We start from the raw sequence: 27,879 nt of genomic DNA on the forward strand, positions 1-27,879 counted from the left end.
AGACATGGGGGTGCATATTCCATGACCCTTAAGGTTTTGCTACGATAATAAATATGTCATCTACATAACTGACAATCACACATTTCATGAACGAACAAAGCATATCGAGATAAATTATCACTATATTTGTGAAGACTATCATCCTGCTCTATGTAGCATCAAAATTTCAACTGGATGATTTCTTCACAAAAACAATTCTTTCTCCCAATGACAAACTTCCGGTCATCACACCATAAGTTTGAGGGAGTGTTAAATTGTAATATATATATTGTTGTAATAGGTAATACCCATTAGTGGTATTGTAGTCATTTCACTGTTATGTAATTGGTTTTGCCCATTAGGGGCACATAGTTTATTTTATATATTTTCTTTATTTTTTTCTGTTTTGTATTTCTTATTTTTGTTATGGGCATTTCGGACAAATGTCATGGAGAGTCGTTGGAAGCTCCCAATGGCTCTATGAGCCCTCGTGTGTATAAAAGGGTGTTCTCTCCTTGGTTGGGTTATGCTTTCTCAAGCACCCTCACTCTCAATAAAGATTATATTTTACTTGTGTTTTAGCCCTTAAGTGGCTTGTATGCATGTGTTTATGTATTGACCCGTGGTTTTTATTTGATTGTGTTCTTGTGCCATAAGAGGGCACCTATTTGTATCATTTTTCCATTTTCATTGCAATCTGATGATTAGTTTGTTCAAGCCATCATCAGATGTAATCATCCTTGTACTAAGATTTTTTTTTTTAATCTAATATAGTTTTGTTATTGTAGACTTGCAATAGAGCTTCATGAGATGCTGCTAGAAGCGAGTCAAAAAATAAATGAGCACCGTGTGATTCAGAGGTTTAGGAAGATGCAAGAGATCTCTGAAACTGCAGAACGGGCACGGTCTACTTTACATAGTAAATTGCGACAATTTCAGGCATTGAAAAGAAATGAAGCACTGAAAGGCAGGCCTGCAGCATTAAAAATACAGCCGATGAAAGTCAGATACAATTATTAGCAGGTATAATATCAATCTTGCTTGTGAAATTTGGTGGATTTAGTACTTTTTTAAAACCTCCAGAGGCATGAGAATAACGAGTAAGTGCTTCCCAAGATCATATGTCGTGAGGCTATTGCAATTTTCAAATTCTTTTGCTTAAATTTGTAGGGAAACAGAACGGATCTGCAGCAAAAGCCGGAGAGTCTGATCAGGATTGTAAGCCACTATTATCGGGTACCATTTCAGTTTGTTTTCATGCTTTGCTTGCACAAAAATGATCAATGAATTATTACTGTTGAACTGCACCTTTGCGTTGGGAAAAAGGAGCCTAACATGCTTCATTATGTTTGTAGGAAAGCAAAATAGAATTCCTGAAATTGGCGAAATGGTCGCTGTGCCCTCCCTTGCCAGGAAAATGAAAGCTCTGAAACTAGATGCTTCCAAAGAAGAGGTTGTCGTTCAAGCTAGTAACATGAAGCTGAGACTGAGACTTCGTGACATAACTTTTTGAACGCACAACCAAGATTTGAGAAGTTGATCAGTAAACAGAAAAAGGGAAGGTTAATGAATGATTTTGTTGTAACATGTCATTCTTTTCTAATGTCAAAATAAACAGGTTATCCTGCAAAGTAAACATCTCTCTCTCTCTCTCTCTCTCTCTCTCTCTCTCTCTCTCTCTCTCTCTCTCTCTCTCTTTGAGCTCTACGTTTCCAAAACTTTTATTTTTTAAAACAGGCGTCTGCTTGTTGAACAATCTGCCGTTGTTGAACAATCTGCCGTAAGTTTCCGTCTTGAGCTGTAATCTTGTTCAAATTTTGCCTCATCACACTTAGGCTGTAGGTATGCAGAGCAAGCCTGTGTTGGTTTATTTTTATTTTTATTTTTATTTTATCTTTTTACATCGTTCCAGTTCACCATTGTAAAATAAAAAGAGCTAGCAGTCGTATAACATGAAATCATTACCTAAGCATTTTCCTCACGTTGTGTAAAGAACTAGCCCAAGGTAGACCATAAGGGGGGAAAAGAAACAGCGAAAAACTAGATGGAAAACCTAGAATTTCCTTGTGATACTGTCTGAATTCTGTAGTCCACTGAATTTTTTTGTTGGTTAAGATGGTGCGACTCTGCCCATGTGGGCTTTGCACACCTTGCTAGGGGCCACTTGATTTATCTTGAGATGCAAGGACATCTTGAATTCAAAACCGCAGAAGTGTGCAAGTGGAAGCAAGGGAAAGCTTCTCTGATTGACATAGGGAGTACCATGGAACAGCAAGAAACAATAAACAGTTTTGAGATCTAGTGCAGAGGTGGAATATAGTGCAATAGACTTTTTACACCGACGGAACCATAACAGGGCACGGTTGCTGTTGTGCCTCGCGGTGATTAAAAAAGTAAAGAGGTTTTTGTACAACAAAAATAAAAGGTGCTGCGACTCAGAAAGGTTCTCAAGACTTGAACGGTTTTCCAATGTTAGTTTTTAAGGCATATTTTTTAGATGTTTTAAAGATTTCCGTCATTTAGGTGTTGCAGATGTTTAAAGATTTCTGACCTTTTTTGACCTGTTATTTTATTATATTTTCACTTATTATCATGCAAACGTGGCAGCATCAGAGAATTGGTTTTATTTTTAAGTGATTTTTGAGGCACTTTTTAATCCTGCTGATGCCAATTAGGATCTAACAAAGATACGGATTAATTGAAAGGTAGTATTTCGGAGAGGTTGATAGAAATGATTTAAGAAACCCAAAATAAGCATATTTCAAAAAACAATTAACAAACATTAATTCCCTTCTCATGTCATGTTTCTACCAATTTCTTTGTCCCAAACAACTCAACGTAGGAATTGAAAATATTGCTTGGGGAGAAGGTGCTGACCCCTTTGTCTCAGGTTCGACTCCCATCGGGTGTGCAGGTACCTTTAACTGGTGGGCTTCATAAGGGCTTGAGTGCCGGTGACATCACCCAGGATTTACCTAGTAGGGTGGGGGCCCCATTATGTGACCGGTTCTCGGTGAAGGTTCCTCCTCTTCAAAATGACTTATCTGAGAACTCAAATGGGTCTGACCGGGTTATGAGTATTGCGGTGCAGAGTGGAACTAGGTCCGAACATGCAATATCCCGGTTGAACCAGACTAGTCTGTCCATGACCAAGTTCTAATAACATGCAATCAAAACTGGCAAACGCCGTTGACCTAAACTCACCCAGTGGACTTGTTGAGTCAACTGGGTGCTTGGCCAAATGAAAATATTTCTTGATACCACTATCGTACAATTAGAAGACTTTGTACTGGTCAAATGTGACCCCAACACTACCATAACCAAGGATTGTCGGGTTTGGAACCCACAAGAAGAACCTAAGTTTGCCAAGTCTTCATCAGATCATAAAAAGATGCTCACATCATTCATTCTGAACTACGATTGCAGCATTTTCAAATCTCAACTAATTAACTTATCCTTTCACTGGAGTGCCGATCGATTTAACCATGGACAAAATTTGTTGCATCGAACATTTCAACACCGCCAAAAACAGAAACAGGAACTCTAGAATCAGCTCACTAAATGCAAGATACAACAAAACTGATCTGCACAACTTATCCAATGGTAAGGCTGCCATCAGTGATGATCTTTCCTGCAGCTTTGCAACGTAAAGACTGTGCCATCAGGGAAGGCATTAGAAGATGCAATGCCTGAATCGGATGCAAGGCTTTCATCACCAGGTTGTTTAGTGGAACCATCAACTTTGCTTTCATCAGTTGAATCAATGGGAACTCAGATTGGTGTAGCTTGGACCATTCTCGATCAGACTTTTATATATCGTCAAAGCCTGTAGCAGGATTTGCAGCAGTGCTAGGAAGCAATAGAGTTGTGCCCTGCAAAGAGGCAACAGAGACCCAGGTAAGACATCACAAATTCAGGAGAGAAATCTAAGATAGTACTCTGCTTTTAATCCACCATTTAAGTTACCTCTTTGGGAATGTTGCTAAATGCATGTATATACTGTTCTGCTATCCTCAAGCTAGCTGCCTGAATGAAAAGAACTCGTCAAGATCATCGCACCACTCAATTCAAAGAACCAATGGGCTACTGAAGATCAACAATCCGATAATATTTGACTAGAACCCATTGATATAAAGTTTATTTGCACTCCAGATTCTTAAATGCAACAAAGTTCCAAAAAATTAGGACCAGAAAGTGATAGGCAGAACACAGATCACTGCAATGGAAACTAAACACAAAAAATAAAAAATAAAAAAATCTAGGATCCGAAGTGTGAAACCTCTATCATTTAACAATAGAGGCAAGACAGAAAAATATTGGGAGAGAGAGAGAGAGAGCTTCGTTGAACATAAGTTGCCACTTTTTAGGTAAAGAACGGTTGCCTTGACAAGCTAAAATTATTAAACTACCTTTTGCTACTTTTTGAAAGTCTCATCTCCAAAAAAAAAAAGACCCCATATATTTTTAAAATTAAGGTAGATTCAGAAGTGCAACCACTGCACACTGAAGGGTTTAAACTTCATACAGGCACACACTCTAGACAAATATGTTAGTTATAAAAAGAGGATCTTACAGTCTTCACCATCCTTTTATCACATGAATTGCATTTGAAAGTTTTATTCTGAAACTTTCCACAGTGCACAAAAAACAAACATCCCAATGGATGGTGAAAAAGGTGAAGCCCTCAAGAAGTTTTTCATACAATTGCTATAGAATTCCAATCTCTTATTTTTCTTTTCTCCCAAGTAAGGTTTTTCATATGATCTTTGTGGAAAACTATTGAAAGTCCTAACAGCTAGCCAACCACAGTCACAGTTTAGCTGATATGAATGAAGAGCAAAAATTTGAGGTTGCAGGCTTGCAATACAACCACTATGTCATTAAGAGAATTCTATCCAAGAGTAGTCATATTTTAGTTTTGACATGAGCTGTGCATTTGATTTGCCTTTGAACTGCGCTAGCAGCTGAATGCATGTCACCAAGCCACAAATGCATAGTAGTATGAGCAATCACAGCCCCACCAAGAATCACCAAAACAACTGCCATAGTTCTTCATAATATAACCATGTAGCTCTATCAGGAAACACTTGTACTGATCAAATAAAGGAGGCACCTTTAACAACAAGCAGAACATTGGGAGATGACAACAGTGGCTACAAATGAACAGAGTTGCTTGAAAATCAAGCAGTTAACAAAATAAGAAAGAATTAAGATATGAATACCTTCAATATATGTTTGAACTATTTAAGCAGTTAAAACACCATAAATTGAAGAAGCATTACCTCTACGCCCCTACTTGCTTTGATTGAATCTGACAACAATGAAATTCCTTTTGCAGTCGCTTGAGCTCTAGCAAGAATAGCTTCAGCTTCTCCTATAGTACATATGCTACTGGTCAGATAGAAGATGAGAAGCTCTCACCAAACTTCATTTTCCCTTTCTCATTTATTATTTTTAGCACTATAAATGGTGTAAAGAGAAAAAATAAAACATCCTATAAAAAACAAATCCTTGACTCCTAGTATGTGAAGAAGCCTTACAAACAATCAAACTTTCAAATAACTTGATACTTCAAACACTCAAAACATATGCTAGCACAAAATAGCATTCAAATGCTTCACACTACAAAAGTAGGAAAGTGCGTCAAATGCACTGTATTCATAAATATGAGGGGATAAAACCCCATCTTCAATTACTGTATACAATGGGTTTGATCACCCTTATTTATAGAGAGCATCTAATATGACAAGAGACGTTGGGCTATTCCCAACTGCTCTAATTAGAGCTGTTGGGAATCAGCCCAACGACTATGTCCAGACTGTAGCTACTGACTGTGTACAGAAAAAGTACAAAAATTACAGAAGATAACAAATAAAAATTACAAAAATATATGTATATACTTTAAATATGTAATTTATATACATATACTTATACATATACATACTCTTGTATTACGAAGAGTATATATATATATATATATATGTATTATTTTCTAACAGTCTCCCTCAAATTTATGGTGAAATCACTGAAAGTTTGTCAAGTAAAAAGTTGAATCTTGGTGAGCACAGTGCCTTGGTGAAGAAATCCGCAAGTTGAAATTTGAAACGTATGATTTCGGACAAACGTATAATTTCGGACAATGTATATAGAGCTCTTGTTGTGTCACAGCATAATCTTGTAGGATTCTGAAGATGAATTCCCATATATGAAATTAGTTGTTTGAACCACACGATCTCCATGGTAGTAGTCTCTATTGCTCTATATTCAGCTTCTATAGATGATAGTGACACCTTTTGTTGTTTCTTGAACCTCCATGAAATCAAAGATTCACCTAGAAACACACAAAAATCAGTTGTTGAGCGCCTATTATTTGGATCTCATTCCCAATCAGCATCAGAGTATGCAATAAGATCTAAGGAAGAAGAAGAGGATAGAAAAACTCCCTTATTTAGTGTGCCTCTAATGTATTTGATAATTCTCATCATTGCACTCATATGAGCTAATGTTAGAGCGTGTTGAAATTGACTGGCTATATGTACAGCATGAGCTATGTCTGGTCTTGTAATACTTAAATACATAAGAGATCCCACGAGCTATCTGAAGAGAGTTGGATTGTCCAAAAGAATTCCATCATCGGCTCGTATCTTCATTCCAACAGTCTCTAGGGTGTCAACAACTTTATAATCTGATAGTCCTGACCTGTCAATAATATCTGAAGCAAACTTGGTTTGTGACAATATGTACCCTCTGTTAGAGTAGGATACTTCTATACCAAGAAAGTATGTTAGGAACCCAAGATCTGTCATTTCAAAAGAATTTTTGAAAAATTGTTTGACTTTCTTGATTCCTTCTTTGTCACTACCTGTAATCAACATATATCATCAACATATAAAAGTGAAATTATAATCCTTGCAGAAGAATTCTTGATAAATAAAGGTGTATCGGTATAGCATGGTTTAAAACCATATCTTGTAATAACATTGTTAAAAATATCAAACCAAGCTTTAGGTGCTTGTACGATGTCATACCACCTTTTTTAACTTAAGCACTTTACCTGAAGGAATTATCAATCCAAGTGGAACATCTATGTATACTTTCTCATTAAGATTCTCATTCAAAAAGGCATTTTTAACATCCATTTGAAATATATTTCAATTTTTAATAGCTGAAATAGTTATAAGCATTCGAACAGTGGTCATCCTGACAACAGGAGCAAAAGTTTCTTCGTAATCTACTATGTATTCTTGAAAATATTCTTTGGCAACTAGCATGGCTTTATGCCTTTCCAATGATCCATCACTTTTGTTTTTTACTTTAAAGACCCATCTACATCCTATGGTCTTCTTCCCAATGGGTAAATTTAGAATTTCCCAAGTGTTAGCTTTTTTAAGAGCATCTAATTCTATATGCATGGTTCTTATCCATTCGGGCAAATTTTTTGCTTCATTGTAACATGAGGATTCAAAATATAAAGATATAAGACATGCTCTATGTTTAGGAGAGAATGAGTCATAAGACACAAATTTGTTTGGAATTCTTGAGGTTCGTTCAGATCTACGAATGGTGGTTTGTTCTGAAGGAATTTCTAATGTTTCATGGTTACTTTGATTTACACTTTCATTGGTTGCATTTTGATTTCTTCTAGTGTATACTATTGGTTCAACAGTTGTTCTATCTTCAATAGAAGATTCTACATAACTATTTTCATCATTAGACAACAGTTTAAACAAGAATAATCAGAATTTATGTCTTGTGACGTGTTTCCTTCAAATCCACTTTCATTTTCAACAAAATTAACATTGTTTGAGACAAGAACTTTATCATTTTTATATCGTAGCATTTAAATCCTTTTTGTGTTTCAGAGTAGCCAATCAACGCACAGGGGATAGCTTTAGAAGATAGTTTATCTCCTTTATCATTTAAAACATAACATTTACAACCAAAGATTCTCAGTCTTTGATAGTCAGGTTGATATTTGAATAATTTTTCAAAGGGGATTTCATTTGAAAAATTTTTTAAAGATATCCTGTTTATGAGATATACTGCGGTTAATGCAGCTTCAGCCCAAAGATTTTTAGGAACATTTCTAGCAATAAGAAGGGTCCTTGTAGTTTTTATAATATGTCTGCGTTTTCTTTTAGAAATTCTGTTTTGTTGTGGGGTTCTAGGACACGGTTTTTTATGTCAAATTTTTTCATTTTCTAAAAAATGTTTAAACTCATTTGACAAATATTCTGCTCCAGAGTCAGTTCTGAGAATTTTGAGCTTACTTTCAAATTGATTTTTAATCATGTTATGAAATGTTTTGAACGTTGCAAATACATCAGATTTAAACTTAAGAAAGTAAATCCAACAATATCTAGTGAAGTCATCGATAAACACAACGTAGTAAGAGAATCCTCTTTTAGAGGCAACAGGAGCAGGACTCCACAGATTCGAATGAACTAATTCAAAAGGCATTGAAGAATAAAAAGTTCTTTGACCATAAGGCAAGACTATCATTTTACCAAGTAAACATTCTTTACATTCAAAATTATCTTTACAAAGATTCTTGGTAACAGGTACAAAATTTAATTTTCTTATATTTGGATGCCCAAGTCTATGATGCCAAGTCCGTATATCTTTTGTTTGGGCAGTGTTACAAAAAGATTCTTTTGGACTATGTCACATGGGTGCGGGTGCGGGTGCGGGTGCGGGTGCGACACGGGTGCGGCGCAATTTCAAAAATTTTGGACACGGGGACTCGGTTATATATATATTAAAAAAAAAAATATATATATATATATATATATATATATAAGACTCGGTCAAAGTTGTGCCCTGATGAGTTGTGAAGGCATTCTGTACACTTTCTTCATACAGGAATAATTCACTTTTGGGCACTTTCTTCATACACTGTAATAATTCACTTTCTTCATACAGGAAAAAACCACAAAAACTTGAGTTGTGCCCATTCTGTACTTAAAACTTGAAAGTGTACAGGTTTTTTAGTTGTGATGGGTTTTTTTCCTTATAGCTGTAGCCCAGAAAATTTTTAAAAAAAAATTCCAAAAAATGGACCAAAATGACCCTGGGTGCGTTGACCACACCCAGGGTCGGGTTGACCGAGTCCGAGCCGCACCCGTGTCGGTGCGTGTCGACGCGGGTGCGGCGACCTTGGAGCCGAGTCCGTGTGACATAGCTTTTGGAATACAAAGGAAATCCATATAATAGAGATCTCCTTGCCTAGAACCTTCTCCAATCAATTTCTCGAACTGGCGATCTTGCACCTAACATTTACTTGATGAGAAAATGACATCATATCCATGATCCGAGATTTGAGAAACTGAAAGTAGATTAAGATGAAGTTTTGATATAAGTCTTATTTTTGGAATATAAAATTTGTTATGTTTTGACAACTCTTTTTAAAAAATTCCAACACTCTCTATTTCCAAGGCAGTGCCATCGGCAGTGGAAATAAAGAATGCATTTGAATTAGGTTGACATTCGGATAATATAGACTTATGTGGGGTCATATGAAAAGAAGCTCTTGAATCAAGAAGCCAAGAGCACATACCAGGAGTAGAAAAGGATGCAATGGTCGCTCATGAGGTAGATCTTTTGAGTAATGGTTGCAATGCATCCGTCCGTTAAGATAATAATTTGGTGAGGTCTTTGAGATTCAGAGTATCCTCATCTTGTTTTGATGGTGCAGCGGCAACACGTTTTTCTTGAGGCCTATATTTGTATCTAGGACTTGAGGCCTAATATGACCAAGTTCATTACAATTATGGCAAATGATTTTTTATTCTTACTAAAATGAGGAGGTTTGTATGGCCTGATGTAATGTCCTGGTTTAGATGTTGCAAGTGCGCAATCCTCTTCTGAGTCATTGCTAGAAGTGGCAAGCACACTAATATTTTTACTCATATTTATCTTAGTTTCTTCTCCACTAAGCTTAGTGAGAATCTCATGAATAGGAGGAGGTGACGAAGATGATAGCAAGGAGGCCCTTGTTTGTTCAAACTCGGGTCTCAAACCATAGAGAAAAGCGAAGAGTTTATCTTCCTCAACTTGAACTCTTCGCATTTCTATACACTTACCTTCTCATTTGAGTTCAAATTGGGCAAATTAGGTCCATATGGAAGATAACTCCATAAAATAATCTCTTATATTTTTATCTCCGTGTTTGATATTTTGATCTTGAGCAGAGCTTTTCTGATCTTCTTAAAGCAGCTGTTGCAATCAATAGTGATCCTCATCAACATGCAATAAGCCTGCACCAAAGCATAAACAAACATTTTATCTCTCTTCTTGTTTTCCTTCCATAATTTGTATATCTTGTGGGGTCATTCCACACTCCTTCCTTAACTTTCTCACGAGTGGAACCAGAAGGGGTTGAGATTTCCGTGAATCGGCATTCATAGGCGTAGTGGATTTGGGGATTTCGTGGATTTCTGAAAGGCTCAGGGATTCTCATTCAATTTTTTTGTGTAAATCAAGGGGGGTCGCCTGAACCAGAGCAGGGCGCAATATAAAACCCTCGACTACCAGATACTCTCTCTCTCTCTCTCTTTGGGTCGCCAGAACCTGGGTCGCTGACTAACAGTGAAGCAAAACCCTCGACTAACGGTTACTCTCTCTCTCTCTTTTTGAGGTCGCCTGAACCAGAGTAGGGACACAATCTGAAACCCTCGACTACTGGATACTCTCTCTCTCTCTCTTTGGGTCGCCGGAACCTGGGTCGCCGAAGGCAGACGAAGCTCGTTGGTGCCTTCCCCCAACTCTCAAACCCGATTAACTGCTCTCTCTCTCTCTCTCTCTCTCTCTCTCTCTCTCTCTCTCTCTCTCTCAAGAAGCTCGTCGGAACCTGGGTCGCCGGAGGTAGACGAAGCTCCCACCGCACATCTATCTCTCTCTCTCAGCGACAGGGAGGGGGTTTTCACGCTTTGGGAGATTCGACACGGGTGACGGAGGAAGCCCTCATCGATGAGCGACGATTCAAGGTATTTTTTTTACGTACTTCCGCCAAATTCTCCTTTTGTTGGCATTTTCATGTCGTTCTTTTAAAAAAAAAACTTGCTTTTTATACATTTTTAGGCCGTGTTTTTTTATCCTGTGCATAATTGTTTAGTTATGCATTGTCTGTCCCAAGCCCGGATAACGGAGGAGGGTTGTGGTAGGCCAGTGACAGCCAGCATAAAAACTTAGTCACACCCTATGAATATGAACCAATATGCGAATTTCGTTGGGGCGTTCCCTACTAAGCGACGCTCTGTACTCTATAGGCTCGGAGGCAGTGATAAGTGGGCAAGGGTAGCTAGGACATTGCCCAGAAGCGATGCATCAAACCGGCGCCCGGGGGTGGGGTCAAATAGGCAAGGGTTCCCGCACTTTGTTGGACGGGTGAGGGTAAAAAAGATAGTTCAAGACCATACAATTAGGTTAGCCACTTGGAACATAGGGTCTTTAACTGGTAAGTTGGTAGAGTTAGTAGATATTATGTGTAGGAGAAAGATTGATATTTTATGTTTACAAGAGACCAAATGGGTAGGTGAGAAAGCAAAAGTGATACAACCTTGGGGATATAAGATTTGGTATACAAGAATACATAGGAATAAGAATGGAGTTGGGATTGTTATTAGTCATGAGTTTATAGATAATGTAGTTGAGGTCTGTAGGAAGGGGAATAGGATTATACTTATTAGATTAGTAGTAGATACGGATATTATTAATTTTATTAGTGTTTATGCACCTCAAGTCGGTTTAGACGATTCCATTAAGCGTCAATTTTGGGAAGATTTAGACGGAGTAGTACAAGGGATATTTCATGGAGAAAAGATTTTCATCGGCAGAGACCTGACTGGACATGTAGGCATTAGTAGGGATGGATTTGAGAGTATCCATGGAGGCTATGGTATAGGAGAAAGAAACGAAAGTGGAGAAAGGATTTTAAATTTTGGTTTGTCCTATGATTTGATCTTAGCCAACACGTGGTTTAGGAAGAGGGAGTCTCACCTAGTAACATTTAAAAGTGGGGTTAATAAGAGTCAGATAGATTTTTTTCTACTCAGAAAGAGAGATAGGGGTTGTTGCATCGATTGTAAGGTTATACCGAGAGAAAGTGTAGATACACAGCATAGAGTCTTAATTTTAGATCTTAAAATTAGAAAATGTCACAAAAGGAATAGACATAGGATAGATCCTAGAATTAAGTGGTGGGCACTGAAAGGAGCTAAACAAGGAATATTTGTAGAACAGGTAGCTAAGGAAGCTAATTGGTGTCTCGAGGAGGATGCAGAATCAATGTAGAATAAGATAGCGGGTTGCATGCGAAAGGTGGCAAAGGAGGTTTTGGGTGAGTCTAAAGGCGGTGCACCGCTAGTTAAGGATACATCATGGTGGAACGAAGATGTCAAATTAGCTATTAAGGTTAAAAGAGAGTGTTATAAAAATCTAAGTAAGAGTCGTGATAATGAGAATTTGGAGAAGTATATGGTAGCAAAGAAGGAAGCTAAAAAAGTAGTTTGAAACGCGAGGGATAAGGTATATAATGAGGTCTATGACAAGTTAGATACCAAGGAGAGCGAAAAGGATATTTATAGGCTTGCAAATATGAGAGATATGAAATCGAGGGATCTGGGTATGGTTAGATATATCAAAGATGAAACGCAAAGGGTTTTAGTTAAAGATGAGGAGATTAAGGAGAGATGGAAAGATTATTTTGGTAAGCTATTTAATGGAAGGCATGCTCAGGATCTTGGAGACTTCTCCATTCATTTTCATGAGATGAATCGTGACTTCATGCGCAAGATTCAAAAGAAAGAAATTGCAAAGGCTTTGAAGAAAATGCAATCCAGAAAGGCAGTTGGTCCGGATGGTATACCTATCGAGGCTTGGAAATGCTTGGGGGAGAAAGGTTTAGTATGGTTGGCAAATCTTTTTAACAAGATTTGGTGGACAAATAAGATGCCTAATGAGTGGAGAAAGAGTACTTTGGTGCCTCTCTATAAGAATAAGGGTGATATACAAGATTGCACAAACTATCGTGGTATAAAACTCATGAGTCATACTATGAAACTTTGGGAGAGGGTGATTGAGTATAGGTTGAGGAAGGTTGCCATGATATCGGAGAATCAATTTGGTTTTATGCCTGAAAGATCAACTATGGAAGCTATACATCTTCCTAGACAACTTATTGAGAGATATAGAGAGGAGAACAAAGATTTGCGTATGGTTTTTATTGATTTAGAGAATGAATACGATAGAGTACCTAGGGATGTTCTCTGGTGGACAATGATGAAGAAAGGTATCTCTCAAGTACATTAGTATAATTAAAGATATGTATGAAGGAGTAGTAACCAATGTCCGCACTTGTGGAGGGGTGACAAATAATTTTCCTATAACGGTCGGGTTACATCAAGGATCTGCATTAAGCCCTTTCCTTTTTGCTATAGTGATAGATGAACTTACGAGATCAATTCAAGAAAATGTGTCGTGGTGTATGTTGTTTGTTGATGATATTGTTTTGATTGATGAGTCTAGAGCTGGGGTTAATGCTAAGTTAGAATTATGGAGACAGACTTTGGAAGCAAGAGGTTTTACGTTAAGTAAGAGTAAGACAGAATATATGAAATGTCGTTTTAGTAATCAAGTAGTGATGAGAGTGTAGTGAAGCTTGGTGAGCAACAAATAGCGGTGGATGACTGTTTCAAATATTTGGGATCTATCATTCAAAAGAATGGAGAAATTGATGGAGATGTAAATCATAGAATTAAGGTTGGGTGGATGAAATGGAAAAGTGTAATTGGAGTGTTGTGCGATCGTAGAATGCCATTGCGGTTGAAGAGGAAGTTTTATAGGACGACAATTAGACCCACTTTACTATATGGTACGGAATGTTGGGCTGTCAAGAGACATCATTTTCAAAAAATGAGTGTAACTGAGATGCGTATGCTTCGATGGATGTGTGGAAAGACACTAAAAGATAAGATTCTGAACGAGGAAATACGTAAGAAGGTAGTTGTTGCATTCATTGAAAATAAGATGAGTGAGAATCGTTTACGATGGTTTGGGCATATTTAGCGAAGGCCTAATGATGCTCCGGTTAGAAGGATGGAGAAATGGGGAAATCTATTAGCTAAAAGAGGTCGGGGTAGGCCTAAGAAGACTTGGATGGAGATGATAAGAAAGGATATGAATGCTTTGAACCTCATCGAGGACATGACATTGGATAAAAATGATTGGAGGAGAAGGATTCATGTGGAGGACCCAAAATGATTTCTTTTTTGTTCATATCGCCGACCCCAATTGTTTGGGATGAAGGCATTGTTGTTGTTGTTGTTGTTTGATATTTCTAACTTTTTCTTAGAGATAATATTTGTGAGTCATATCTTTTTCGGTAAACATACATCTAAGATATTTCCATGCTTCATTTGCCTTTTTGTAGCATAATAGGTTTGAGGCAATTTTCGTCTCAACTCCACTTAGAATCCATGAAAGAATTTTTGCATTTTTCATTTCTTATTCATTCAATTTCTTGTAGTATTCTTAAATGGCTTTGTCTCTTTCGTCAAGACTAGTCTCAATCCCATTTTCAACTAATGTAATTTTGGGAGTAGGTTCAAGGATAGTACCTCTTACGAATCCCCACAAACTTTGACTATTGATGAATGTCTCCAAGTGTCCCGCCTAAATGTTGTAGTTGCTTTCTTCAAGTTTGAATGACGGAATAAAGTTGGAGTTGCTTGTATTGTGTGGGAAAAATTCACCCATGGTGAATTAAAAAAGAAAAAAAATCACCACCACGAAGGAGAATAAGCATGCTTTTCGAGGTAGCCCACCAATGCACGATTGATCATACACCAAGCTCTGATACCATGTGAAGAAGACTTACAAACAATCAAGCTTTCAAATAACTTGATACTTCGAACACTCAAAACATATGCTAGCGCAAAATAGCATTCAAATGCTTCACACTACATATGAGGGGATAAAACCCTTTCTTCAATTAATGTATACAATGGGTTTGATCACCCTTATTTACTGAGAGCATCTAATATGAAAAGAGACGTTGGGATATTCCCAACAGCTCTAATTAGAGCTATTGGGAATCAGCCCAACGGCTCTATGTCCAGACTGTAGCTACTGACTGTGTACAAAAAAAGTACAAAAATTATAGAAGATATAACAAATAAAAATTACAAGAATATACGTATATACTTTAAATATGTATTTATATACATATACTTATACATATAATACTCTTGTATTACGAAGAGCATGTATATATATATATATATATATATATATATTCAAGTATATATATGTATTATTTTCTAACATAGTCATGGTTGACAACAACTATTTACGGCTCCTAAACATGGGAAACCCATGTAAATGGAACATGGAAGGTGCCCAAACTTAGAAAACTACAAGATAAATTTGTGCCTCAAAGTAACATGTGGTTAATAAGATAAGCACCTCAAAATTTCATGGAAGTTATTGCATACAAGCAATATCCTTAAGACATTTATATTTTATATAGCAAATGAAATTAGACAAGGAGAAGGTTGGATCCACAAAGAATAACAGAAATTGATACTGACAAGCAAGAGAATAAAACATCCAAATTTTAATAAAAAGGTGGAAAAAGGAGAAACAGTCTCATAGAGTGCCGTCTCAACTGAAATACATGAACCCCTTCCACATGACAAAGATGGAAAAGGTAATACTAAGAACTCATATTCACAGCCAGTTTAGAAGCACAACTAACACAAATACAGCAAACTAACAGAATTCACCTGATTAGATTCTAAAAGGTCATGTGGAACTTTAATGAATGGAGAAGAGTGCATAATTTTCATTAAGAGTAGCATTAATGGCACATGCTGTTTTCTTTCTAAAATACATTCATAAACTATGTCACATAGGTGCATGTGCGGATATGCGGATGTGGATGCGGCGTTGTGGCACTTTAAAAAAACTTGGGTGCGAGGGTGCGGGGAGGATATATATATATATATATACTAATGAAATAAAAATAATTATCATATCATCAATTCATCAGGCATAAATTCATGCAATAAATCAAATTAACTATGAAGTATAAGTCAAGTCAAGCAGAAAAGAAGCAAATTATACTAACAAAAGAAGTAAACAATGCATAATTGCAAAACAAAAGTATATCATAGACAATGTATACGATGACGAGGTAATGATCATAATAATTTTCTTCTTCATCAATTTCATCACAAGGAAGAGTAGACTCAGTCAAGTCCATGTTTGCGGTGTTGAAATCATGCTTCCCCTCCAAGTCACGCTACTCTGGGTTTACATCCCAAAATTTATATGATCCTTATCTGCATTACAATTCTCTAGGTTCAGCATGATATCATACATCCCAAAATTTAAATCCCTCGTCAAAAGTATATCATACATCCCACATCTGGGTTCAGGTTCTGTTGAACCCAAGACTGGGTTCAACAAACTGAACCCAACAACTCTGGGTTCAACAAGGTCGAACCCAACAACCCTGGGTTCAACAAGGTCGAACCCAACAACCCTGGGTTCAACAAAGCAAAACCAAACAACCCTAGGTTCAGGTTCAATAGAGCCGAACCCAGCAACCCTGGGTGCAATAGAGCCGAACCCAGCAACCCTGGGTTCAATAGAGTTGAACCCAGGCCCGGGTTTAGGTTCTGTTGAACCCAGGAGCCGAACACAACCTTGGGCTCAACCCCTGCGACAACGAGGAGAGGAGGAAGGAGAAGGAAGAAGAAAAGAGAGAAGAGGAGGAGGAGAAGGGAGAAGAAAGAGAGGAGGAGGCGGTGGAGGGAGGAAGAGAAGGAAAAAAAAGAAGAAGAAAGAGAGGAGGCAGCGAAAGATAAGAAAGAAGAAGAAGAGAGGAGGAGAGAGAGGCTTACCTAGGTGTTGTTGTTGTCGAAAGAGGAGGAGAACCAGTGTCGTCGTCGCTGTCGTAGGAAGAGGAGGATTGGAGACGAGAGGCGGAGGGGTTAGGGGGGGGGGGGGTTACACAATTGTGCTCTAACCCCCGCGCCCAAAAAAAAACACAATTTTGTTTAAGTGTTTTTTTACTTGGACCGAAATGGGCTCGGTCATAGTTGATCGAGTCCATTTTTGGACATTTATAACCCTGGGCACAGGTTGACCACACCTTAAGAAGTTTGACCGCACCCAGTGAGGCAAATTCTTATTAGAGGTGTCAATGGGTCAGGTTTACCCGGACCCGACCCATACCAAACCAAGGTTGTCAGACTAGGAAGCAAAAGCGAGAAACGATACGGGAAGCGGAAGCGAGAAGCGCTGTATTTTAAAATGTATAGGAAGCGGGAAACAAAAAATATTAAAAAAGAAATATAAGAATTGAATGAGAATCAAAATGAAACACAAATAAAAACTAAATTAAAGTGACTAATATTAAATTTCATGACTTTTTTAGTGTAAGAATTAAAATTTTAACAAAATCTAAAAATGATAACTACCAATTTATAGAAAACACACGAAAGTGAGTGAGAAGAGTGAGAGAAACACATAAAAAAATATGAAAAGTTGAGTAGGAGAATATATAAGAAGAATAGATGGAGCATGTGGAAAGCATAGGAGAAGAGTGGGGGAATCGAGGTTCTCATCAAGTTTCGGAAGCGTGGAGTATCGTGCTTCCGAAACGAGTTTCCGGGAAGCGAGCTTCCCACCTATCTAAGAAGCTTTTGGTAACTCTGTACCAAACCCTATAGGGTTCGAGTATGGTGATAAATAAGAAGACCCGATTAAGACCCAGGTCTGAACCCGAATGTCCGATTAATACATGGATTTGGATATAGTTGGTGAAATTTTATACCAGACCCAAGTTTTGATTAAGATCCGCAAATTTTTAATGTAAAAATGATAAAAATAGTATTTTATCGGGTATGGCCCGAGTGTGGTTCATGTAGTTCTTATCGGGTCCTGGTATAGTTTCTCTTATGGTGGGTCCAATTAGACCTGGGTCCAGACCCGATACCATATCCGAAAATCGGGGCGAGGTCTAGTTCCACCTGGGTCTGAACCAAACCCGACTTGTTGACATCCCTAATTCTTATGGTAGTTGCATCGGGGGTCGCACCCACACCCGCATGGTGTTGACGTGGGTGCGACAACCCTAAAGAAGAGTCCATGTGACATAGTTCATAAATGATGGACAAGAACATGGATTTAGTTGTTGGTGAGCAGTAATAACCTAGAAATTGAAGAATAACTCATTAAATTACTCCACATAAATATTTCACTGTTAATTCAATAAGTTGAAATGCATGATATACATACATGAGTGCATGCACACATGCACACACACACACACACATATGGACAGACTTCAAAAAGAAAATGGAGACAGAAAAGTCAGAAAAAGGAAAAAAAAAACAGAAGACGACAAGAAAAATACAATAACATTTGTGCTCTACCATAAGAAAAATTTTTAATGTAAAAATGATAAAAATAGTATTTTATCGGGTATGGCCCGAGTGTGGTTCATGTAGTTCTTATCGGGTCCTGGTATAGTTTCTCTTATGGTGGGTCCAATTAGACCTGGGTCCAGACCCGATACCATATCCGAAAATCGGGGCGAGGTCTAGTTCCACCTGGGTCTGAACCAAACCCGACTTGTTGACATCCCTAATTCTTATGGTAGTTGCATCGGGGGTCGCACCCACACCCGCATGGTGTTGACGTGGGTGCGACAACCCTAAAGAAGAGTCCATGTGACATAGTTCATAAATGATGGACAAGAACATGGATTTAGTTGTTGGTGAGCAGTAATAACCTAGAAATTGAAGAATAACTCATTAAATTACTCCACATAAATATTTCACTGTTAATTCAATAAGTTGAAATGCATGATATACATACATGAGTGCATGCACACATGCACACACACACACACACACACATATGGACAGACTTCAAAAAGAAAATGGAGACAGAAAAGTCAGAAAAAGGAAAAAAAAAACAGAAGACGACAAGAAAAATACAATAACATTTGTGCTCTAACCCCCGCGCCCAAAAAAAAACACAATTTTGTTTAAGTGTTTTTTTACTTGGACCGAAATGGGCTCGGTCATAGTTGATCGAGTCCATTTTTGGACATTTATAACCCTGGGCACAGGTTGACCACACCTTAAGAAGTTTGACCGCACCCAGTGAGGCAAATTCTTATTAGAGGTGTCAATGGGTCAGGTTTACCCGGACCCGACCCATACCAAACCAAGGTTGTCAGACTAGGAAGCAAAAGCGAGAAACGATACGGGAAGCGGAAGCGAGAAGCGCTGTATTTTAAAATGTATAGGAAGCGGGAAACAAAAAATATTAAAAAAGAAATATAAGAATTGAATGAGAATCAAAATGAAACACAAATAAAATCTAAATTAAAGTGACTAATATTAAATTTCATGACTTTTTTAGTGTAAGAATTAAAATTTTAACAAAATCTAAAAATGATAACTACCAATTTATAGAAAACACACGAAAGTGAGTGAGAAGAGTGAGAGAAACACATAAAAAAATATGAAAAGTTGAGTAGGAGAATATATAAGAAGAATAGATGGAGCATGTGGAAAGCATAGGAGAAGAGTGGGGGAATCGAGGTTCTCATCAAGTTTCGGAAGCGTGGAGTATCGTGCTTCCGAAACGAGTTTCCGGGAAGCGAGCTTCCCACCTATCTAAGAAGCTTTTGGTAACTCTGTACCAAACCCTATAGGGTTCGAGTATGGTGATAAATAAGAAGACCCGATTAAGACCCAGGTCTGAACCCGAATGTCCGATTAATACATGGATTTGGATATAGTTGGTGAAATTTTATACCAGACCCAAGTTTTGATTAAGATCCGCAAATTTTTAATGTAAAAATGATAAAAATAGTATTTTATCGGGTATGGCCCGAGTGTGGTTCATGTAGTTCTTATCGGGTCCAGGTATAGTTTCTCTTATGGTGGGTCCAATTAGACCTGGGTCCAGACCCGATACCATATCCGAAAATCGGGGCGAGGTCTAGTTCCACCTGGGTCTGAACCAAACCCGACCTGTTGACATCCCTAATTCTTATGGTAGTTGCATCGGGGGTCGCACCCACACCCGCATGGTGTTGACGTGGGTGCGACAACCCTAAAGAAGAGTCCATGTGACATAGTTCATAAATGATGGACAAGAACATGGATTTAGTTGTTGGTGAGCAGTAATAACCTAGAAATTGAAGAATAACTCATTAAATTACTCCACATAAATATTTCACTGTTAATTCAATAAGTTGAAATGCATGATATACATACATGAGTGCATGCACACATGCACACACACACACACACACACATATGGACAGACTTCAAAAAGAAAATGGAGACAGAAAAGTCAGAAAAAGGAAAAAAAAAACAGAAGACGACAAGAAAAATACAATAACATTTGTGCTCTAACCCCCGCGCCCAAAAAAAAACACAATTTTGTTTAAGTGTTTTTTTACTTGGACCGAAATGGGCTCGGTCATAGTTGATCGAGTCCATTTTTGGACATTTATAACCCTGGGCACAGGTTGACCACACCTTAAGAAGTTTGACGGCACCCAGTGAGGCAGATTCTTATTAGAGGTGTCAACGGGTCAGGTTTACCCGGACCCGACCCATACCAAACCAAGGTTGTCAGACTACGAAGCAAAAGCGAGAAACGATACGGCAAGCGGAAGCGAGAAGCGCTGTATTTTAAAATGTATAGAAAGCGGGAAACAAAAAATATTAAAAAAGAAATATAAGAATTGAATGAGAATCAAAATGAAACACAAATAAAAACTAAATTAAAGTGACTAATATTAAATTTCATGACTTTTTTAGTGTAAGAATTAAAATTTTAACAAAATCTAAAAATGATAACTACCAATTTATAGAAAACACATGAAAGTGAGTGAGAAGAGTTAGAGAAACACATAAAAAAATATGAAAAGTTGAGTAGGAGAATATATAAGAAGAATAGATGAAGCATGTGGAAAGCATAGGAGAAGCGTGGGGGAATCGAGGTTCTCATCAAGTTTCGGAAGCGTGGAGTATCGTTCTTCCGAAACGAGTTTCCGGGAAGCGAGCTTCCCACCTATCTAAGAAGCTTCCGGTAACTTTGTACCAAACTCTATAGGGTTCGAGTATGGTGATAAATAAGAAGACCCGATTAAGACCCAGGTCCGAACCCGAAGGTCCGATTAATACATGGATCTGGATATAGTTGGTGAAATTTTATACCAGACCCGAGTTTTGATTAAGACCCGCAAATTTTTAATGTAAAAATGATAAAAATAGTATTTTATCGGGTATGGCCCGAGTGTGGTTCATGTAGTTCTTATCGGGTCCTGGTATGGTTTCTCTTATGGTGGGTCCAATTAGACCTGGGTCCAGACCCGATACCATATCCGAAAATCGGGGCGAGGTCTAGTTCCACCTGGGTCTGAACCAAACCCGACATGTTGACATCCCTAATTCTTATGGTAGTTGCATCGGGGGTCGCACCCACACCCACATGGTGTCAACGTGGGTGCGACAACCCTAAAGAAGAGTCCATGTGACATAGTTCATAAATGATGGACAAGAACATGGATTTAGTTGTTGGTGAGCAGTAATAACCTAGAAATTGAAGAATAACTCATTAAATTACTCCACATAAATATTTCACTGTTAATTCAATAAGTTGAAATGCATGATATACATACATGAGTGCATGCACACATGCACACACACACACAGACACACATGGACAGACTTCAAAAAGAAAATAGAGACAGAAAAGTCAGAAAAAGGAAAAAAAAAAAAAAGAAACTGAAGACGACAAGAAAAATACAATAACATTAACATAAGAGAGATAACTTACAACCATTAATATTTTATGATTTTCCAGTGTTGAAAGTGGAAGCATGGTTTCCTCTCTCTCTCTCTCTCTCTCTCTCTCTCTCTCTCTCTCTCTCTCTCTCTCTCTCTCTCTCTCTCTCTCTCATTTGAACATTATGAGCCTCTCTTTCTATATCTCTAAATCACCTTTTATCTGTTGAATTCTAAATCTATTTTACATACATACATGCGCATTTCGAAACACAAATGGTCCTCATGATAGTGGGACACAACATACAATAGAAAAAATATTAAGCTTCCTAAAATTGACAAAAAAAATTAGAGTTACTATCTTGGTGGTAAACTGGGGAAACTTTACATTTGGTACAAGTCAAACCAGAGTTACCGGAAGCGCCTAGGCAAAAGGGGAAGCGCGCTTCCGAAGCGTGAGGGGAAGCGTCCCCCTTTTTTGGGAAGCGCGCTTCCCTTTTATGGGAAGCGCGTCCCCCTTTTATGGGAAGCGCGCTTCCCCCACGCTTCCCCCACGTTTCCCCCACGCTTCCCCCACGCTTCCCCCTCGCTTCCCCATTTTTTCCATTTTTTTCGCTTCCCCTCGCTTCCGGTTCGCTTCCTAGGTCGCTTCCGGTTCGCTTCCTAGGTCGTTTCCGAGACGGTTCGGAATTTTCTTCTAAGTGGTCCCACGCTTCCCCGCTTCCTAAATTTTTTAAAGTGCCTCGCTTCCCGCTCCCGCTTCCCGTATCGCTTCCCGCTCCCGCTTCCTCGACTGGTAACTCTGAGTCAAACCTAATCCATAAAAAAGCATTTTTTTTTTGGTTTTACAAAGGGTTTTAATCTAAAACCTTGAATAGTAACAAAGCATATGAGGACAGATGAATAAAGAGTCCAAATATTCTAAACCCTTAGGAATCTCTTTTGTTCCTTTCAACTAGGATAACAAGAGTTTGATGACCTCTCCAGTCTCCACCTCTCCTCATGAATGAGATGTTCCCAAAAAATACATAGATAGGGACACAAACGGTTCAATTGTGTTTTTATATGGGAAAAAGGTTTAATGGTCACTTCAGATATGATTTCATCCCAGATTCCATATCAAACGCTTACCCAAATCCAGATCCGATGTAACATGGCCCAACCACATATATTCTAGATCCAACCCACATCAAGATAAGGGCTGCCTGTATCTGGGAAGATGGATCAAATCTGGGTCAAACCCATGTCAGAACTCAAACCACTTGCATCCCTAACACACCCTAATTTAAAGGAGAAAAACTATGACTATAACACATTGTTGTGACACCTAATGGGACAAGCTAAAACCTTCTAATTTTTTTATCATATGCATTCATATGGTGCCTTTGAGCTATGAAGCTTCCATAAAATTGTGATGATATTCATCAGCAATTGTTTTGGGTCAAATGCATTAAAATGATGAGAGAATAGATGAAGAAAAAGAGGTGAACAGGATTAATGATTATCTCACCTTCAGCTCTGTTCACCTGATCCGTCATTGCAGCTTCCGATTCCAAGATAACAGCATTTTTTTTGCCATCAGCTATATTGATATTAGCTTGCCTCTCTCCTGTTAAATTTGACATCCATCTGCTCATGGTAGTCACAGCAAGATGAAAAGAAACATACAATAATGTTTTTGTTTTGCATTGCGGTGATTGAAAAATTATGTCCTAAATTTGCATGCAAAGCTATCCCAGTTCAAAGTTTCAAACATTATTATTTTTTTGAACCATGATTTTATGCAGGACAATAGCGAAAAGAAAAAACTTCAGATTCAAGCACTTGAGCACGCTTCCGCTGTTCAGCTTCAGCTTGCGTCTGAAATGGAACGATAGTGCACTATTACAATGCCAATGAAAGGCTACACAAGTGCACAAATATGAAATGGTCACTAATGGACCAACAACAATCTCACAAAGGAGATGACAAATATCTCTTTTACAATAGAGCAAAGGCACAAAGCCTAAAATAAAAGAGGATTTTATATATTCTCAAAATGCTTCTCAAAAAGCATATGTTACAAGAGAGAGTGAGGCTCTATTTATAGAGCCTCCAACGTTCAAAATTCTGACCGTTGGAAGTGCAGTCCAACGACTAGTTGGACTGACAGCCCCCAACAGCTATACATGATTATGAAAAAGAAAAGAAAAAACAAAAAAGAAAAATTACATTTCAGTCTTTAATGGACTGTGCTAAAATACTATACATAAAATGACCATAATGCCCCTGATATACGTATATCAGTGATTACATACAATTTTAACAGCATCTCCATTGCAGCCCTCACCCCAGGGGGAGGAGATATATCCCCTGAAAGATGAATTTTGGTATTATTCAAGCAACATGTCATCATAGAACTCAGGATAGTATGATGAAAAGGAAAACTTACTTATCTCATACCGCAGGCACTTCAGACCAGGGTTACCGGAAGCGCCTAGCTAAAAGGGGAAGCGCGCTTCCGAAGCGTGGGGGGAAGCGTCCCCCTTTTTTGGGAAGCGCGCTTCCCTTTAATGGGGGACGTGTCCCCCTTTAATGGGGGACGCGCTTCCCTTTAATGGGAAGCGCTTCCCTTTAATGGGAAGCGCGCTTCCCTTCACGCTTCCCCCACGCTTCCCCCTCGCTTCCCCTGTTTTTTTCAATTTTTTGTATTTTTTATTTTTATTTTTTCGCTTCCCCCTCGCTTCCGAGACGCTTCCTAGGTCGCTTCCGAGACGCTTCCCGAATCGCTCCTAAGTGGTCCCACGCTTCCCCACTTCCTAAAATTTTGAAAATGCCTCGCTTCCCGCTTCCCGCTCCCGCTTCCTCAACTGGCAACCATGCTTCAGACCAGGGTTACCGGAAGCGCCTAGCTAAAAGGGGAAGCGCGCTTCCCCGAAGCGCGCTTCGGAAGCGCGGAACGTCGCGCTTCTGAAGCGTGGGGGGAAGCGTCCCCCTTTTTTGGGAAGCGCGTTTCCCTTTAATGGGGGACGCGTTTCCCTTTAATGGGGGACGCGCTTCCCTTTAATGGGAAGCGCGCTTCCCATCACGCTTCCCCCACGCTTCCCCCTCGCTTCCCCCACGCTTCCCCCTCGCTTCCCCTGTTTTTTTTAAATTTTTTGTATTTTTTATTTTTTATTTTTATTTTTTTCGCTTCCCCCTCGCTTCCGAGACGCTTCCTAGGTCGCTTCCGAGACGCTTCCTAGGTCGCTTCCGAGACACTTCCCGAATCGCTCCTAAGTGGTCCCACGCTTTCCCGCTTCCTAAAATTTTGAAAGTGCCTCGCTTCCCGCTCCCGCTTCCCGTATCGCTTCCCGCTCCCGCTTCCTCAACTGGCAACCATGCTTCAGACCCCAAGCTGTGGCAGCTTCATTTATCGATTTCTGTATTTTAAAAGAGAATAACTGTAATGAAATATACCATAGATCATGTAAAATTCTACTTGATCAACCCTATCAACAGTACAAAACAGATTTATACAAAAGTGTAGGGCATAGAAAACACACAAGATAAACTTTTACACTGTTGCTGCAAGAAAATAGACAATTTTCACAAATAGAATCAAAGATGAGATTCTGAAAATCCTTAAAAACCAGAAGGTTTCTCAGTGACTTGCTTCCCCGAAGATACAAAACCATGAGAAATAATAATACATTTACCTTAACTTTTCAGAGACAATATGTGGCTCAGGATACTGCAAAAATACTAGGTTGGTTGTCCACAGGCCCAGAACACTCAGACATTCTAAGATAGGTTTTGGCCTAAAACATAGGCAGACCATTTACTGCAGTCTTGTCCATCAAACAAATTTGACCAGGTTTTGATTACCAGAGATAATGCCTTTCGACCTAAGGTTCCACTTGGGGCTTATGCCAATTCATGGCTCAGCTGGTCTGAGCTATCTAGCCCAAAATCAAGATAGCCAAGCCTAATTGCATCCCAGCTTCAGCCTGACATGAGGCTGTTTGCTCAGAGCTAAGAAATTATACTCTAACTGATTCATTTAAAGTGATAAGCTATCCCCATGGATTGATAGGGTGGTTATTTGACACGAAGAAACTTGATTACAATCATAGCAGAACTCAAGCGATTTGGGAAGCATTAAACTAACCAAATAAGATGGGATTGAAAACAAGGTTGCCAGAGAGGGAAGTGAAATCAAGAAGTGATGCAGGAAAAGAAAGCAAAAAGTGAAGACTTTTTAGATCCATGTGAAGTGGGAAGTGATCAGGAAATAACCAAAATACGTGAAGCAAGAAATCTTTAGGATTCCAAGGTAATGAGTCAAGATGGTGATACTGATGACACTGCTATTACATCCAAATGAATGTTTTTCATTCATTATAAGATTCGTCTATAATGTGTACCAGATATAGAGATGAAGATCAATATGAATGTCTTACATTCAAACAAAAATTACAAGATAATAATTAATAAGTGCAAGCAACAAACTGACTTCAACAAAATCTACACATTTTGAGATTTTGACATAAAAAAATCTATATGTAACGAACCAATCTTTTGATAGAAGCTCCAAAACCTTTTGAGATTTCAGATGCATTAAGCTCACCACTATATTCTCATTTAGCGTATCCCGTTCCTCGAAAGTCTTGTCCAAGGTAATTTTACCAAGCTCACTACGCATTGTCGTTTGTGCAAGATGAATAACCGCCAAAATTGTATTCTCGACACCATATGATGCTAGGAAAGGATCAACAATTTGTAAGATGTACAAACAAAGAACAAGTCAAACCACATGCAAAATTTCTTCTCTAACCCAGAAACATCGCACATTTCTATCTCTAAGAAAGCCATCATCATAAAAATACGAAAGGAAGTGTCAAACTGAAGCAGTAAAACTTCAAGTACCTTTACATAGAGCACTCCATCTATCGAAATACTGACATTATCTTTTGTGGTGGCGGATTGATCTGGGATAGGGATGGCTTCTTCTTTAAGCGAATGCACATAAGCTATGCGGTCGACTATTGGTATCAACACGTGAATGCCAGCATCAAGGGTCTTGACATACTTGCCAAATCTTTCAACCACAAAGGCCTTCTTATCAGGGACAATGTGAATGCCCCATTAGGTTGGTGGGGTATGCCCATATCTATCTCAGAAAATTTTACAACCAAACAAAATCAGAAAAATCCCATCTTTGGAAGAAAACAAGTATCAACAAACATAGATTTAGAACTCCTTCAATTATGCATTTTTTTCTTCTATGAGATATATTTTCTAATTTAAACAGAACATGGTATGAACAAACATCATTCCAAGAGTTTACACTCGAATATCAGGAGAATAAAAACATAAAAGATTAGCAATTTCTCGCGAAATTCCGATCCCCTGTGAGAAATGCATCAAATCCGAAGTCGAAAAGACCGAAAAGGATCGACAGCAACAAGATCAAGCAACTCTAGAGAGAGAGAGAGAGAGAAAACCGAGAGGGGGGTTTATGGACCGACATTATGAGGGGACCGTCTCGGTTCCTGCCGCTACGGTAGCCGCGAGCAAGGGCACGCGAGATAACCGATTCGGAAGCGTAGAAAGTCCCGGCAAGCCCCCTCGCGAGTTTCAGATGGTTCGGAGGAAGAAGACGATTCGCTCGCCAGACGGCGGCCATCCTTGGTTTTAAAGGTTCAGGGTTGCAGCGGCGGAACTCTTCGACGGAATCCGGCCGACCTTCTCATCGGGGTTTTGGTGGCGCCGGCCGGCTGAGCGGGGGCCCGACGAGGACACCTTTGGCGGAGGGGTTCTGCTTGGATTTAGAACCAAGGCAAGCTGAGAGACGTCACAGGAACACGCCTTTTAGAGTCCCGTGTCTGACTGACGCAACCCGATACGAGACACGATACTAGTGCCAAGGATGTTAGTTGATGCTTTTCAATCGTTTTAAGGGAAGGGGGCTGTCCAACCAAATGAAGGTCCAAAATCTATAACTGATGACAATCCAATTGAGTTTTTGTACATATTGGATTTTTATCACCAGTGACATGTTTGGATTGTGAATTTTTTATGTTTAGATGCATTTTTTTTTAAAGCCCCTAAAATAACA

The 27,879-nt window shown here is 38.8% G+C and overlaps 1 long non-coding RNA gene and 1 pseudogene across 1 annotated transcript; one reads left to right on the top strand and one right to left on the bottom strand.

Annotated features, from left to right (window-relative positions):
- Positions 1 to 974: 974 nt before the first annotated feature.
- LOC149840042 (uncharacterized) lies at positions 975 to 1,406 on the top strand. The gene is made up of 3 exons (XR_016431302.1): positions 975 to 1,002; positions 1,150 to 1,215; positions 1,335 to 1,406. It is a non-coding gene; the product is annotated as an uncharacterized LOC149840042 (long non-coding RNA).
- A 2,116-nt stretch (positions 1,407 to 3,522) lies between these two features.
- On the bottom strand, positions 3,523 to 27,447 carry LOC149840043 (uncharacterized; annotated as a pseudogene).
- Positions 27,448 to 27,879: the final 432 nt, after the last annotated feature.

Source organism: Nuphar pumila, chromosome 4 (assembly GCF_984573655.1).
Source record: "Nuphar pumila chromosome 4, dmNupPumi1.hap1.1, whole genome shotgun sequence".
Classification (NCBI taxonomy): domain Eukaryota; kingdom Viridiplantae; phylum Streptophyta; class Magnoliopsida; order Nymphaeales; family Nymphaeaceae; genus Nuphar; species Nuphar pumila.